Source organism: Phacochoerus africanus, chromosome 12 (genome assembly GCF_016906955.1).
Source record: "Phacochoerus africanus isolate WHEZ1 chromosome 12, ROS_Pafr_v1, whole genome shotgun sequence".
Lineage (NCBI taxonomy): Eukaryota > Metazoa > Chordata > Mammalia > Artiodactyla > Suidae > Phacochoerus > Phacochoerus africanus.
Window position 1 is genome coordinate 50,751,780 of NC_062555.1, and position 16,364 is coordinate 50,768,143.

General features: G+C 41.2%; 1 protein-coding gene across 1 annotated transcript in view; it reads right to left on the minus strand.

Moving 5' to 3' along the window:
• The window catches only part of PTER (phosphotriesterase related), a 72,572-nt gene extending 59,726 nt beyond the window's left edge, over positions 1 to 12,846 (minus strand). The window contains exon 1 of the mRNA XM_047754821.1: positions 12,722 to 12,846. The gene's annotated coding sequence lies outside the window, so the exon portion shown is untranslated. The remainder of the gene's footprint in view (positions 1 to 12,721) is intronic.
• Positions 12,847 to 16,364: the final 3,518 nt, after the last annotated feature.

Below are 16,364 nucleotides of genomic sequence, written 5' to 3' on the forward strand. Positions count from 1 at the left end.
AGGGATATTCATGTAGCAGAAAATCAGGCAGAGCATTGCTATACGAGGAGGGTAAAAACTATGGATACCTTTCTAATTCTTTTTCTGATCTCCCATCAGAGTAAACCATACTGTAACAAACCATAGTACAGTATTTACTTTACTATACATTTCAGATTATTACTAATAGATGAATGGAAAATACTTCACAACCCAGATGATTACTTTTTTATGATCACTCTTTATATTGCTTATGGCCATGAGTAAAATAGTATAAAATAACGGTGGATGAGGCTGACTCTCCAAACAACTGGAAAACGCTTGACTTTTCCCCAAATAACAGCTAAAGTGATCTGTTATCTATGTGTATGTGGACACAGATACATACACAGACATATGTATGTACATTTCTATTGTTTTCATATTTTCTAGTTATTACAGTAAAAATATAGAGCCTATTCTGAAAATAACTCTGGGAGTTCCTGTTGCAGCTCAATGGGTTAAGAACCTGATATAGTGTCTAGGAGGATGAGGGTTTGATCCCTGCCCTTGTTCAGTGGGTTAAGGATCTGGCATTGCCACAAGCTGTGTGTGGATCACAGACTTGATTTGGCTCTGGCGTGGCCACAGCTGTGGCATAGATCTGCAGCTGCAGCTCCGATTGGACCCCTAGCCTGGAAACTTCCTATGCTGCAGGTGCAGCCCTAAAAAGGAAAAAAAAAAAAAAAGAAAATGACTCTGTGCCAACTTTACAACCAAGAATTATTTCATTGTTTAGTGGACACTGAAATAATTTTAAAAAGTCAGTAATCTGCTTGTTTTTTGGCAATGTTTCCAGAAGGTGTGATATATATTCCACTGGTGTTCAAACTAATTTTAAGTGATATATAAGTGTTATAAAATGTTTTAAACAAGTATTTATTTATTTTACCGTGTTTTAGAAAAAAAAGTAGTGAACATTACAAGCCTGTGATTTCATGAGTATTATTGCTTAGGATGAGACTGAAGGCAAACCGTAGGTTTTTAATATTTAAAAAATATTAAGTAATTAGTAGTAAAGGTAAGCATAGCAAACTCTCTTAAAGATGATATGAGAACGAATCAAATTTGACAAGTTTGATGAATATTAATGAATGATGAATTTATCGATTTACTCTGATGACTGTTATACTGAGTTTATGAAAATTAAATGGCATTTAACATTTCTGCAAAGTCTTCTAACACATTTCTTCTTTCTGGCTCTATAGTGAAACTAACTCCTGTTCTGGGCATAAAATCCCCCCAAATCATCAAAAATATAATCCTGACTTTTTTTTTTAATTTTAATTTTTTTGCTTTTTAGGGCTGCACCCATAGCATATGGAAGTTCCCAGGCTAGGGGTCGAATTGGAGCTGTGGCTGCCAGCCTATGCCACAGCCATAGCAACGTAGGATCAGCGCCGCATCTGCAACCTACACCACAGCTCACAGCAACACCAGATCCTTAACCCACTGAGCTAGGCCAGGGATTGAACCTGCACCCTCATGGATGCTAGTCAGGTTCGTAAACCACTGAGCCACAATGGGAACTCCCTAATCCTGACTTCTAAGTAGGCAGAGAATGCTATTATTCAATTCTAACTCTCCAGCTTTTCTATTGATCCTGTAATTGTTGATATTATTTTAAATGATGTTGATTTAAAAATAAAACATGGAGTTCCCATTGTGGCGCAGCGGAAACGAATCCAACTAGGAACCATGAGGTTGCGGGTTCGATCCCTGGTCTCACTCAGTGGATTAAGGATCTGGTGTTGCCATGAGCTGTGGTGTAGGTGGAAGGTGAGGCTCAGATCCTGTGTTGCTGTGGTTGTGGTGTAGGCTGGCAGCTGTAGCTCCAATTAGATCCCTAGCCTGGGAACCTCCATATGCCACAGGTGCGGCCCTTAAAAGACAAAAAGACCATAAAATAAAATAAACCATGATATTATATGGTGTGAAAGAATATGGATCAAGACATTAATGGTCAGACATAGTACAAGTACTTAGTAAGCCTTCCAATTTTTTAGAATCAAACTCTAAAGTTTAAGACGTCATTCTTTTTAGAGAAACAAGCTATAAATAAAGAAACTCTCCTTTAGTGCCAATGTTGTAAAATCATCACATTATATAGGAATAATTAATGAAGACTTATTTTAGCCAAGGTATGACTAACAAATAAAAATAAGGAAGTAGAAGGAGGGTCACATGAAACACAGTATCCCTACATAGTGCATTATGAAAATCCCATATTAAAAAAAAAACTTACAATTCTGATTTGGTCTATCAGAAAGCAAAGAAATTTAGAAACGAATCATTTTGACCTCACTGTTGCAAGAATAAGTAATAGCAAAGGCCCCTGAAGGACCCCTAATGCCAGAAACTACATGTTGTTTTATATATTTTAAATCTAACAATGACAGTCAACAGGAATAGAAATAGGAAAATAGAAATTCTATAAAACTATATAGAATCTTCACGGAGACCATTTTAAACTTATATCTCTTAGCTTGAAATATTTTAATTTTTCTACTGAAGCACACTGATAGATGAAAATGGAAAAGGCGAAGCCTGGGAGGAATGAAGAAAGTCAAAAGGAAGCACTGTGGCTGGATCTGCTGGAATCTTCTCTCTCCCTGGACCCCTAACAGGCCAAATATGGCGGAAAGGTCAAAGTCTCCATCTGGTCTGTACTTAAAACAGCAGGATCTCCACTACTTATGCACTCAGCTGCTCCCAGCTGCCGAAGGAGCACAGGAGAAAGAGGAGCACTTGGAATTTGTTCTTTTCTGGCTGATAATGGGGCAAGTTCTAAGCAGCACGGAGGCAAAAGGCAATCAATGCCAGGGCTTAAACTTGCACAGAAACGCGAGCCAGGCTCACAGGTGAGGCCCAGGGTCGTTCCCATTCCTCCCTGTGGAACTGGGAGAACTGGGAAGGGCAGAGGCAGGCAGGAGACAGGCCTTTGCAGGACCATTCCTCAGCAGGGACTGCTTCTCACCTAGTGTCAGCTTGTAAAGACCCCTTTGAAACAGGGATGGACATTTTTATATTAAGCATGGGCAGAAGACTTGAGCCAGGCCTGGTGCACTGGAAAGGAGGGGCTGCTACTGGAATTCCTGGGTTAAATGGGTTTGTGCAGTTGTGGCCAGGGAGTGAAAGACTGAACTTGGAGAAGCTGCAGCCTGGAAACTCTATAACCCGTAGAAAAGCGCTGACTCATGAAATGATAGACGGGTCACAGACCAGGGAGTGATAAATAAAAACATGTGTCAAACTATCTGGGTTAAAACTAGCAAAGACACCCTGGTAGCCTTTCCTGGATAAAGATTGCGACACTACTTTTTTTGTGGAGTGACTGGTAGTGAAAATAACATCCTACTTACATGTGTATTCTCTTAAATATGCATGCATACCTTATTATTCAAATTTAATCTGTCCCTGAAAATGTGACGCCATCAAATGTTGCAACACAGAGGGATATATATAATAAATTTATAAAGGAGAAATATATATATATATATATACAAATATATATATATATATATATATATATACACAAATATATATATATATATATAAAAAGAAGAAATGGGAGTTTCCTTGTGGCACAGTGGATTAAGGATCTGGCGTCATCACTGAAGCAGCTTGGGTGGCTTTTGTGGCCTGGGAATTTCTGCATGCTGTGGGTGCAACCAAAAAAAGAATGAAATGAATTGTATGTATTTATATAATTATATTATAGTATTCCATAATTATATTGCTACAATTTTATTTATATATATAAATTTCTTTTTTTTCTTTTCTTTTTCTTTTTTTTTGCTTTTTAGGGCTATCCCTGTGGCATCATTCCTTCTTTTTTTTTTTTTTTTAAAAAAAACCAATTCTTTTATTTGAACTTTTTAATATGGACATTTTTCAAAGTTCACAAATGTGGAGAGCAGTATCGCAAACCCCTATGGATCCATCACACAGCATCAACAATTCCAGCTAAAAACAGTTTTTAAAGGGAAAAATCATGTTTGCAGCTCGCTCAAAACCATCAACCAATTATCCCTAATACCACTGACATACACTTATAAACTCATATAACAATCTTCTAAGGATTTCTGACTATCAATTTACTGCAAAAGACATTTTTTAAAGGAAATTTTTAAAAGACTCTGATTCTGTTCTGAAGAAGGACATTGTAACATTTTCCAGAATCAACTCTAATATGTATGGTGAATGAGGTGTTTGCAGTTTTCACATTCCCAGTATTTCTTCAATATAAGACCTTATCTATTTCCTATTGATGTGAAATGCCTCCTTTATTATATATCACATCCCTTAAATAAGTGTGGGTCTGTATACTTCCTATTTTATCCCAGTGATCTATTTGTCCATAACAGTATAAGGGTACCACTCTGTGTTTATCTCAGTCATTGTACAATTTGTATACTATTGGTTAAGGCGGTTCACTTCACTGAGCTGCATTTTCAAAATTTCCTTGATAATTTCCCTGTGTTTATTCTATGATATAAACGTGAAAAGCAACATATCTACTCCTCATATTCCCCTGCAAAAAACTTGAGAATTCCTGTTTGGATTTTGACTAAAATCATAATAAATCCATACGTTAATTTGCAAAAAAAAAAAAAAAAAGAGCTTATCTAGCTTCCTCTTGGCCTCCTCCTTTTTCTCCAGAGACTCGTCTGCTTTCACACACCTTTCAGCTGATAATACAGAGAAAGGAATTCAGAACACATCCAAGAGCGGGAGCAAGAAGACGTCACCCTCTGGGGAGAAGGGTGAGGTTGGACCGCAGTGTCCTTTTATCTCCTGCTGCCCTTTTTGATGGCACAAGTATGTAGACTAATCCGAGCATGTTTTTTATTCAGAGAGAGTGTTTGGGGTAAAAACATGTGCAGGTTGTAACAAATATCTGGAGGGTTGCAGTTCAGAGAGCAGGGTGTCTGCGACTATGTGCATTTTCTGGTTAACAGTCTAATAAACTCGATAGCGTTCATTTAATAACGTTACTTCGATGTTCATCTAATTAGTTCAGCCTTTTAAGTCACAAGCATAAAGCTCTCCTCCAAGTGATGTGAAGGAGAAGTTCCTAAACTAAGTAGACCCTCCAAAGATTTGTCGTGATTGCTGCCTTGCTCAAATTTGATAATCTAAGAAAAGAACTTCAGAAATGGTCGTTTCTAAGAGGCGATTATTAGCGTAGGTAGTATTATGGGCTGAGTGTGCCCCCTCCATTCTTGTCTTGCAGCCCTAACCCCCAGGATCTCAGACTGTGACTGTTTGGAAATAGGGTCTTTAAAAGGTAATTGCACTGAAATGAGGTTGTTAGGGTAGGTCATCATCGAATATGACTATTTTGTGTAGTTAAAAGAGATAGGGACACAGAAAATAGACCACGTCAGGATGCAGGGAGAAGGAAGGCATCAGCAAGCCAAAAAGAGAAGCTTCAAAAGTAACCACACCTACCAACTCCTTGACCTTGGACTTCTAGCCTCCAGAATGATGAAAAAAATCAATTTCTGTTGTTTAAGTCACGCAGCCTGTGAGATTTTGTTTTGCAGCCCTAGCAAACTAATACAGTCGGTAATAGAGGTCGTGTCATCCAGGCTACCGAAGTGGCCTTTAATTACACCTGGGGGCACGGGGTCTATGAAGGGAGTCGAAAATTTGTCGAAGGGTCTGGCCGGACCTAGGCAATATAATCTAACCCTTTTTGACAAATGTGGATGCCAATGAAGTGACAGCTCGGTGTATGGACTCAGAGTAAATAAGTCATTATTGCAGTGATTTGTCAGGGTTTAATAGGAAAGGTGGCAGAGAAGTTAAGCAGATCCTACACACATCAGATGTGGCAGCGGCTGTATGATGTGAAATGGCCCTGAACTGGGGCTCCCACTTTGTATTTCCTGCAAACTCTTAGAGATTGAGATTAAACGACACCTAACTTTTCAGATACATGGGTAACAGAGTAGATGAGATGTAGAAATGTGACAGATAAACATGATAACATTGAGAATGCATGAACATATCTTAAGTATTTCAAAAATCAATACATATATAATTTTGAAAACAGTAAGCAATATGAGAAAGACATCTTTGTTGATACACAGCCATACTAAGGATGCTGTTGTTGCAGTGGACTTTTAATTATACCAAGGAGCTTTAAATTAACAATAATATTTACCAGTAGTCTCTTCAAAGTGCTTTTCAAACAGTAAATAATTACCCAATTAAGCTAGTGCAAGATAAGCTGTTATTACTCTGGTTTTAGAGGAAAAGACTAATAATTATTATTTTAATAGTTTCTGTGGAGAAAGACTCCATGCGTACTGAATACTGTGAGACGAGCCCACCCTTTTAGAGAGTAGGGAAGAGAAAAAAAAAAAAAAACCCCAAAAGGTTGATTAGCTAAGTGAATTCAGGGCAAGGCAGAGATGTTTAAGAACCAGGAACCATGACCTGTGAAAACAGAGAATTTCATATGCAAAGCAGAGACCCAAATTGGCAGAAAGCTATTTATGAATACTGCCAATATTCGGTGTGGCCGACTGACAAGGGAAAGTCTTTGGTCATGCCCTGAACCACATAATTCATCACACTGGTGCCCGGGGCAATCACGTGCAAGCAATTTATCATCATCATATCACTCGTCTAAGTAAGAGAGGGGGAGAACTTTGATTGTGAACCTCTAGGGAGAGTGGATTTATAGCCACCATCCCTAAGAATGCAGCATGGCTCTGCCCTAAGCAAAATGCTTCCTGCTCCACTTCTATTTAAGTCAGAGAAAAAGAGGGAACACACTTTGCAGGGCATGAAGAGCAAAACCTAGGTCTGATCCTCTTAGATCCAAAGCAAGAAAGCCACGAGATCACATTGAAAGTATCCTTGAAGCTGCTTTAAAAAATTAGAAGTTGAAGTTCCCGCCGTGGTGCCAGGACCCAGGTTCAATCCCCTGCCTGGCACAGTGGGTTAAAGGGTCTGGTGTTGCCGTAGCTGTGCCATAGGTTGCAACTGAAGCTCGGATCTGATTCCTGGCTCAGGAACTCCATATGCCACAGGGAGGCCAAAAAAGAAAAAAAAATTAGAAATTAGTCAATGATAAGTATAGATGATTCATTTCAAGTTTCCCTTGATGACAAGATAATTTCTGAAATGCATCCATTGACATAACTACATTTGGAAAGAATTATTTCCTTACAATGAACCCATGAACATTCATCTGCATTGGAAAACGTGGAAGGATACAGAACATTTTAGATAGATAGATATTTTCAAAATGGAAGTGAGAGCCTTAATTCCTATTTCTTGTGGGCATTGAGCCTTTATGTATTTTATACTTTAACATTGGCTGCCTTTACAGAATGTAATTAAATATCTAAATTTCATTTTTTTTTTTTTGCCACCTTTGATGAAAATCATGAAGTGTGACTTGAGCACCATGGAAACAAGCCTACCTGCTGTCTCGAAAATGGCAAGAGGAATAGTGGTCACAATAGCAAACTTTTTACAGCGCCTTCACTCTCAGGTTCCCCGGGTGTCTGGTAAATGGCAAACTAGTAGTCCCTGGAGGCATGCGGCTCGGACCTTACGTGGGGGTGTTAGTCAGGATAGGCTAGCTTTTGCTACTTTAACAAACAAATCCCTACATCGCACGGTTTAAACATAGCAAAAGGTGGTTTCTGGCTCACACCACATGTCTAACACAGAGCGATGAGGGCTATTCTGACTGTCATCCTTCCATGATCCAAAGTGACAGAACAGCCACTGTCTAGCAAATTGGTGGTCACTCTGGCTTTTAAAGCTTCCACCTGGAAGTGACCCAGGTCACTCTACTATATTTCGGTGACCAAAGCAAGTCATAGGGCCATGCTTCATTGGACAGGGAGAGAGAAATGGATAACACTTATGACTCCCATATGGAGCAGGCAGGTGCAATTGTACTCAGTAAGATAGTGCTTTCACGAAACAGGTCATCAGAACCACAGCCTCTGTTTATGCCAGGTGCATAGGTGAGAGCAGGTATTTTATTTTTCTTCTTCTTCCTTTTTTTTTCCCCTAAGTGATGGAGTAATGTCTATGAATGAAATGACTTAATTTTTTTTATTATAGTTGATTTATAATGTTCTGTCAATTTCTGCTATAAAGTGACCTAGTCATACATAGATATATACACATACACACACACTCTTTTTCTCATATTATCTTCCATCATGTTCTATCACAAGTGATTGGATATGGTTCCCTGTGCTATATAACAGGACCTCATTGCTTATCCTTTCTAAATGTAATACCTTGCATCTACTAACCCCAAACTCCCCATCCATCCCACTCCCTCCCCCTCCCCCTTGGCAACCACAAGTCTGCTCTCCATGTCTGTTTCTGTTCTACAGATAGGTTCATCGAGATGACTTTTTAAAATGAAGCATTTTTAAGGAAAACATGAGCCGCTGAATAACAGAAGAACAGGGCCATGTTTGGGATATTAAAAACATATTCGACAACTGTCTCAGGTTCTCCTATTAAGAGTGAAGTTGAACTAGAGATTCTCATACTAAGTGAAGTAAGTCAGAAAGAGAAAGATGAATTCCATATGAATCTAAAATATGACACAAAAGAAACTATCTACAAAACAGAAGCAGACTCACAGACACAAAGAACTGGACTGGAGTTTGGCAAGAGGAAGAGGAGGGAAAGGGATGGACTGGGAGTCTGGGGGAGTAGATGAAAACCATTACATTTAAAAAGGATACATAACAAGGTCCTACTGTACAGCACAGGGAACCATATCCAGTCTCCTGAGATAGACCATGATGGAAAATATCTTGTATATATGTGTAGAACTGAGTCACTGTGCTGCACAGCAGAAATTAGCACAACATTGTAAATCAACTGTATCTTAATTAAAAATAGAATGAAGTTCATAGGACAGAACACAATTTAAGGAATTCTCAGCAATGTTACTGTAAGGTTCACTGGAGTATTTAAGACATCTGAGAAGAAAGATTCCTCACATAGTAACATTTTAAAGCATATGAAAGTGAGAATGGATATTTTCCGAGATCACTAGCTCTTTCCACTCTATATAGTTCATTATTTTGTCTTCAAGCTGAATTTTGAGAGCAACCTCTACAAGCCGTACCTAGGGCTTCTCTACCTACCTTAATCCCAGGGATCTTACAGCCAAGCCCTAAACTGAGAGGGCGTAGACTTTTCAAGACTCTAAGTGTCATCTCTTGCTCTTTGCTCCTGAGTCAAAATTTAACCATGCACACTACAAATTAATAGAATTAAGTTGCATTTTCCCCCCAGACATTCCTTGCCCTTCAGCCACATTCACGGTATTTTCTGCCCTTTGTGGAGAAGGGGAAACTTTGTCCGTTGAAACCTCTTTTTTCATTTAAGTCACCCCCAGAAGAGGCCCTGTCCTGATTCTCCTCTCACCTCATTGGCCACCCTCCTCTCTGGTTCCTCCTCTACTTATTTCTAAATATTGGGCTCTTTGGGACTCGGTCCAGGGTCCCTTCTCCATCTCTACTCTCCTCTTGGGTGGTCCTCTTATACATTTCCAACATCTTCATATATCATGATTCATAACTTCCAAATACTTCTCTGTAGCCCTGATCTCTCCTGGGAGCGCCCGTGTAATATACCCAAGAGCCTGGACATCTCATAGACCTTGTGGTCAGCAGCCTCTACAGTGGCCTCTGACAACTCCAGTTCACCTGTCGTTCACACCCCTGTGTAGTTTCCTCCCACGGGGTGCCAGGGTTGGTCCGTGTGATCAATGGCACACAGCAGAAGTGATGACATGCCACTTCTGAGATCACAGTGGCTGTGGCTTCCACCTTGAGTTTTCTTTCTCTTTTGGAACACCTGCTCTGGGGAGCAGCCACATCATGAGTAACCCTGTGATAAGATGACCGTCCCTCGGAGGAGGAACTGAAGTTGCTGGCCAACAGCCAGCTTAAGTGTGTCAACAGGCACATGAAAGCGCTTAGAAACAGATCCTACAGTCAAGCCCTGAGACAACGGTTGACAGCCTTGGTTGACAGCTTGACTGGAACCTCACGAGAGACCCTGAGCCAGAACCACCCAACCCTACCACACTCACATTTCAGACCTACATAAACTGTACAAGATGACCACCCAGGGAGAGGATAAATGTCCACTGTTTTAACCTGCTGAATTTTAGGGTAAATTTTTTGTTTTTTTTTTTCCCCTTCATTTTAATTTTTCTTTTTTAGGGTAATTTATTTCCTTTTTACTCCCACACCTGTGGCACATGGAAGTTCCCAGGCCAGGGGTGGAATGAGATCTGGAGCTGTGGCCTACATCACAGCTTGCAGCAATGCTGGATCCTTAATCCACTGAACAAGGCCAGGGGTCGAACTGTCATCCTCACAGAGACAATGTCTGGTCCTTAACCCACTGAGCCACAATGGGAACTCCTAGGGTATATTTTTTAATGTAGTGCCTCCTACTCCATTTTTTTTTTTATTGCAGCCCTCTGCTTACAGTTTGTAGCTGTTTGTTAATATGTCAGTTGGTTCCTTCTCAGGCCCCTCTGCCACCAACCAGAATATAGTCCAAGAAGCTGGACTTTATATCTATCCTGTTCTCTTTTGCAGCCCCAGTGCCTGTCCCCAGGTACACATTTCTCAGATGAAGAGACTGACCCTTCTTGATCACCCTATAATTCCAACACCACCTGTGACTAAGAATATCATTTGACGGCAAAAGCAGAATCATACTTTCACGAACTATAGATTTTTGAATCTACCAAAAACCTAGAGATCAGTTACTTTTATATGTCTAGAAAAGATAAGTGACTTGTATAATGTCAAAAAAGCTGAAACCAGAACTGGATTTAGGCTCTAGTGGATGGATCCTTTGATTTCTTTAGACCAGCAACCTGTCTTGCTGCTCTAATAGTGTATCTTGAGTTTAACAGTGCCCTGCTGGATACGGGGCACACTTTTTTTTTTTCTTCTTGCGGCACCCATGGCATATGGAAGTTCCCAGGCTAGGGGTTGAATCAGAGCTGTCGCTGCCGGCCTACCCCACAGCCACAGCAACACACAGGGCACACTTGTAAAAAACAAACGTCGGGTGGTAAGGGGTAAAAGCACAGGTTTTGGAGTCAGAAAGATATATATTTTCCCCCCTAAACTTTCCAACAGCGTGGTCTCACCCTTCTGTGTCTTACTTTCCTCCTCTGTAACATCGCAGCACCTCCTAGGGCTGTACAGAGGATTAAATGAGAATGTACGGAGTTCAGAGATGACCCCTGATGATTAGCTTTTACTAGCTGTTCAAAACATATAGGCTTGGGTATTCCAATTATGATTCTAAGATCAAGGAATGGCAAGCAAATGTATTTTGCTATTTTATTCCAAAAATCTACATTATAGTTTAGTCACTTTTATAGCAATAAAGCAACATCTAGCCTCTAGAACTGGACGCCTAATTTCATAAAGTAGCACTCTGTGAAATCTGTGTTTAAATCATCCTTTTAAAAAGTAAGTTGCCATCTTGCTATCAAGTCAGCAAGTTGTCTGATCTCTTATTTCTTTGCACTGTGCACTGAGATTGTTTTTTGAAGGGGGTTAGCTATTTCTGGAATTACATCAGGCCTTCAGGATAACTGCTCTACACCCCTACTGCCCATATGAAATAAAACGTAACTGGCCCAGGAGGAGTCATAAGTCTTCGGGCTCTTTTCTTACTGACGTTCATTCTATATGACAATGAACGTGACGATCCTTTAGGATAGGAGTAAATGCTTGTCAGTTTCTTCCACTGGAGAGGTGATTTAAGGTCGAGTAGACTCATATGTCTACACAAGCAGTAAGTTCTCATCTCTAAACACCCCCACCCCCGGCGTTACTGCACCTGAGGTATCTTTGCAAAGATCACAACATCGTGGTGGTAAATGCCATGATCAAATCCGCACCCAAGTGTACTTGGAATATCTTTACTTTTTTTTTTCTTTTTGCCTTTTCTAGGGCCGCAACCGCGGCATATGGAGGTTCCCAGGCTAGAGGTCTAATGGCAGTTGTAGCCGCCGGTCTACTACGCCAGAGCCACGGTATCGGGGGATCCAAGCTGCGTCTGCAACCTACACCATAGCTCACGGCAACGCCGGATCCTTAACCCACTGAGCAAGGCCAGGGATCGAACCCGCCACCTCATGGTACCTAGTCGGATTCGTTAACCACTGAGCCACGACGGGAACTCCTGGAATATCTTTACAATAGAAAGACCACGATGGTAAAATAAAGGGGAAAGCCGAGGCCATAGGCTTAGAGGTATAATTTCAAAGCTTATCAAAGAAGGACAAGAGTGGAATAGAAGCCCCTTCCCCCACCCCGCCCCGCAGCACAGCTGCCCGGCGACGACCCTGGAGCATTTCTGTCTAGCAGCTGGGCTCTCGGGCCTCTCTCCGAGCCGGACTGTGAGCCTCGGGTTTCAAGCCAGGCTTTGCAGGACTTTCGACTTCCGGCAACAAGCTACCTACAAGCTCAGGCCAGCCCTCTAGGCCTCGCGCAGCCTCACGATTCGCGCTTTTGCAGCTACCCTCAATCACTGGGGGAAAGACAGCAGCACACCAAAGCTTCTCCTGGGGAAGAGTTTCTCCTTCCCCAGGGCGGACCTCCGCCGGGGCTCCCTGCGGGAATCAACGTGCTCAGCTCGGCAGCGACCCCACCCTTCCTACCGGGCCCACAGCTCCCGCGCCTGCTCCGGCTCCGGGCGCCTTCCCTCCACTCTGCTGCGCGCCGCCTTCTCCCCGGCTACCCTCAGGAGGCCAACGTCCCAGGCCTCTAAGGTCCCCCCAGTCCCCGCCCACTTCACCCTTCAGTCGAACGTTCTCCCCGCCCTCTGGACTCCCGGCCGCGTCCCGTGACCCTGGCAATCGGTCCACCCGGGCCCTAGGCCACGCCCACTGGGGCTTTGTAGGCTCAGGATCTTCTCAGTGGCTCGTCTGGGAACCCACTTCCTCTGCGCAAGCGTCTGTTGCGGGTACCCTACCCCCAACCCCCCCAAATATCCTGCAAGGAGAGGTTTCTCATCTGTCTAGTTTGGCTGAGTCTAAAGAATTAGGGGCTTGACCCCTCCCACGCCCCACCCCGCGCGTCGCGCCCCAGAGAGAAAGGAAGCACCTGCTTTTCTCCCAGATGCCAGTTCTTGGAAAAGCCTGGAACGTGGAGGCTCTAGTGGCTATTTTAGTTTCCTGCAAGGATGACAGATCCGAGGGCCTACTCTAGCAGTTTGGTGGCACGTACAGGATTTGGATCACCGTCTTGAATACAGCTCATTTTCGGTTTATTCCTTAATTGTTTCATGTTCTTGGGACTGAGTTTTCTCATCTTTAAAATTACAGTCTGTGCTATAAGCACTTGAACTGGCCCAAGCACTTCTTATGACAAAGAGGCTTAGTGAATACCTGCGAGACAGTCTAGGACGGAATTTAATTATCACGCTCTACGCAATTAATTGTATCCTGAATTCCGAGAAAAAGAAGTCGAGTACTCAGATGAGAAGAACCTCCGAGTGTCATTTGAAAGGAAAGCAAACATTTAATAATAATCATAGTAGTAATAATACTAGAAAGTGTTTCCTAAGGCCGCCTCTCCTACTCCGTGTACTCTGATATATTCATTTTTAGAACAATCTCTACTGTGGTAGGATCAATTTCTCCTCCAATTACAGATTAAAAAAACAAAACAAAAACAGAAGTGACTTGTGCAAGGCCAGAGCTAGAACCCAGTTTGATGTCACAACACGTGTCCCCTTAGTAGAGAGTGGGGCACTTCCGTAGGATGCTAGGAAATATATTAATATATTTAAGCCAGAAAGAGAGGAGAAAAGGAAATGAGTTTTGTTGTTGTTTTGTTTTGTTTTTAGACGGGTCTGTTTGTTTTTTTGACAAGGAGGGTAAAAATATGAAAGGTCGGTTGGTAAGGGATGGGCAGGGAGAAGATACTGGGAAAGCAGTGATCCTGAAAGATGGTGGCTGCTTAAATCCTAGGAAAGGGGAAAGGGATAAAAATAGTGCCCAAGGGTGGGAGAGAGGAGAACAAATGTAGAGGTTAAAAACTCCAGAGGCCTGAGTATTAGGAGAGTTGGATATTACTAGGAATGGCTGGGGCTCACGCTGAGATTGTATAATGAATAGATGGATCAGGGAGGCTTCTAGAGTGATTTCAGTGCTGCCTACCACTTTGATTGCCTGAGCTGCAACCATGAAGCCATATAAATGTGTATTTGACAATGGTGTTAAGGAGAGGCCTAAAAGTCCATTATTTATAATGTTATGTATTTTACTAGTCCATGCTGCCAGACGTGAAATTATACACAAGATTCATGTTAAAAAATGACTCCAGTTTTTCTTTATGGAAGTTACTAAATTCTCCACTGCCCACATTACACCCCTTGTGCAAGATTTGTGGTGAATTTCCCATGCAGGCTCTTCTTTCTAAGGCTTTACACCTTAAAAAGAGAGTGTTAAAGAGAAACGACTCTCGATTGTATTTTTCTTTGAAAGAAGTAGCTTCAAAGACCCTTCAAATTAATAGGTAGGAGTTTTATTTCAGGAACTTTATCCAACTGTTGTGAACATGTGTGTTCAAACAAGGGGAGAGCCGGTCATGCAAATTCTATGTACAACAGTGAAAAACCTTGGTTGCAGTAGCATTTGCGTATAGAATGTAAATCCACTTCGTGTCATACTGTGATTTAAACACTACTGTTGGTTAAGCACGAAATGCTGTTTTATTTAAAAATAATTAAAATAAACATGCTTCAGAACTGGCCCCCAAATTTAGCCCGGATGACAGGCAGACAAGAACAGATGAAAGTGGTCTTTTATGATGTTCTGCTATCAAAAGTCATAATCTGATGTTAAGCCTTGTGCCCAACTTTATCTTCCAGCCTTCCTTCCTGGAAAAATTTAACTTGGAGATAGTTTTTTGAAAGCTAGAATATCAATGTACTGTCATCTGTCTGTGATGAAATAGTTGTGTTAAAAACCATATTATTAAGGAACCAAAGTTTTCCAAATCAGTCACTCTGTTAAGGGTTTAGTTCAAGTGCACTCTCATTTCCACAGTACCTGCTTTTCATTTTCATAGTATCTTTTGAATTTTGAAACTCCCCTTACTTAGAAACACGAAATTGGCAGAGAGAATAAAATCAAACCCAAACATCCAAAACCCCTTGCCCTTTGGTCTAAACTTCTGGAAAGCATTCAGGTTTTCATCACCCTAGATAGTTGTTTTAAATAGTTATGCAAAAATAGTCTGTAGAAAAAAAAATCTGGAGAAGACAAAATATAAGATCATCCAGAAAATGATCAGATGAGCAGGAGGGAAGAAGCACAACTGATAGCAATTTGTAAATGGTGTTTCTGTCAGGTTTTAATTGTTAATTGGATGTTAAAATGTACAGTACTACAGAGATTTTCTCGGTTTAATTTTCAGTCATGGTGTGATAAACTAGTCCCATCATTTCTAGAAAATCTATTAGCTACCCATGTCACAACAGAGATAGGACTGAGCTTTCAACACACATTTTTCTGTCAAATCCCTATTCTTTATGCTTCCCAGAGAATACAACTAACTATTCATTATATTTTATGATTTTACTTAGAAGAAAAGGAAAAATGAAAGTAAAGCTATTCTATTTATTTTTCTCTTTTGGCTGCGCCTGTGGCATGAGGAAGTTTCCAGGCCAGAGATAGAATTCCCGCTACAGTAGCCAACCTGGGCCTGCTGCAGTGACAAGACTGAATCCCTAACCTATTGTGCCACAAGAGAACTCCCTCTTCTAGTTCATAAAGAGCTAAATTCGAAAACACACAACCCCCCATTTAAGGGAGTTTTTTCATGGGGACTATACCTTTCCAAAGAGTCATGACAACCTTTTGTAGAAGTCGATCACAAGGTTGTATTCAAAAACTTTTATGACGGTAAAAGCCACTGTGGAAAACAGTAGATGAGTTTCTCAAAATACAGTGAGTGGAAGCAAGTGATCCAGCAACTCTGCTGGATGGAGATCCAAAAGCAGTGAAAACAAGGAACCCAAACAGGTATTTGTATCCCTGTGTTCATTAGTTGGGCTATTCACAAGAGTCCAAAGGTAGAAACACCCCACACATTCATTGATGGATGAATGGATAAACAAAATATGGTCTACAAATTCCATGAAATATTATTTGACCTGAAGAAGGAATGGAATTCTGATAATGCTCAAAATTGGATGAACCTTGAAGACATTATGCTAAGTGAAGTAAGCTAGACAATAAAAGGACAAGTATGGCATGATTTCACTTATGTGAGGTGCCTGGGGTAGTGCAATTC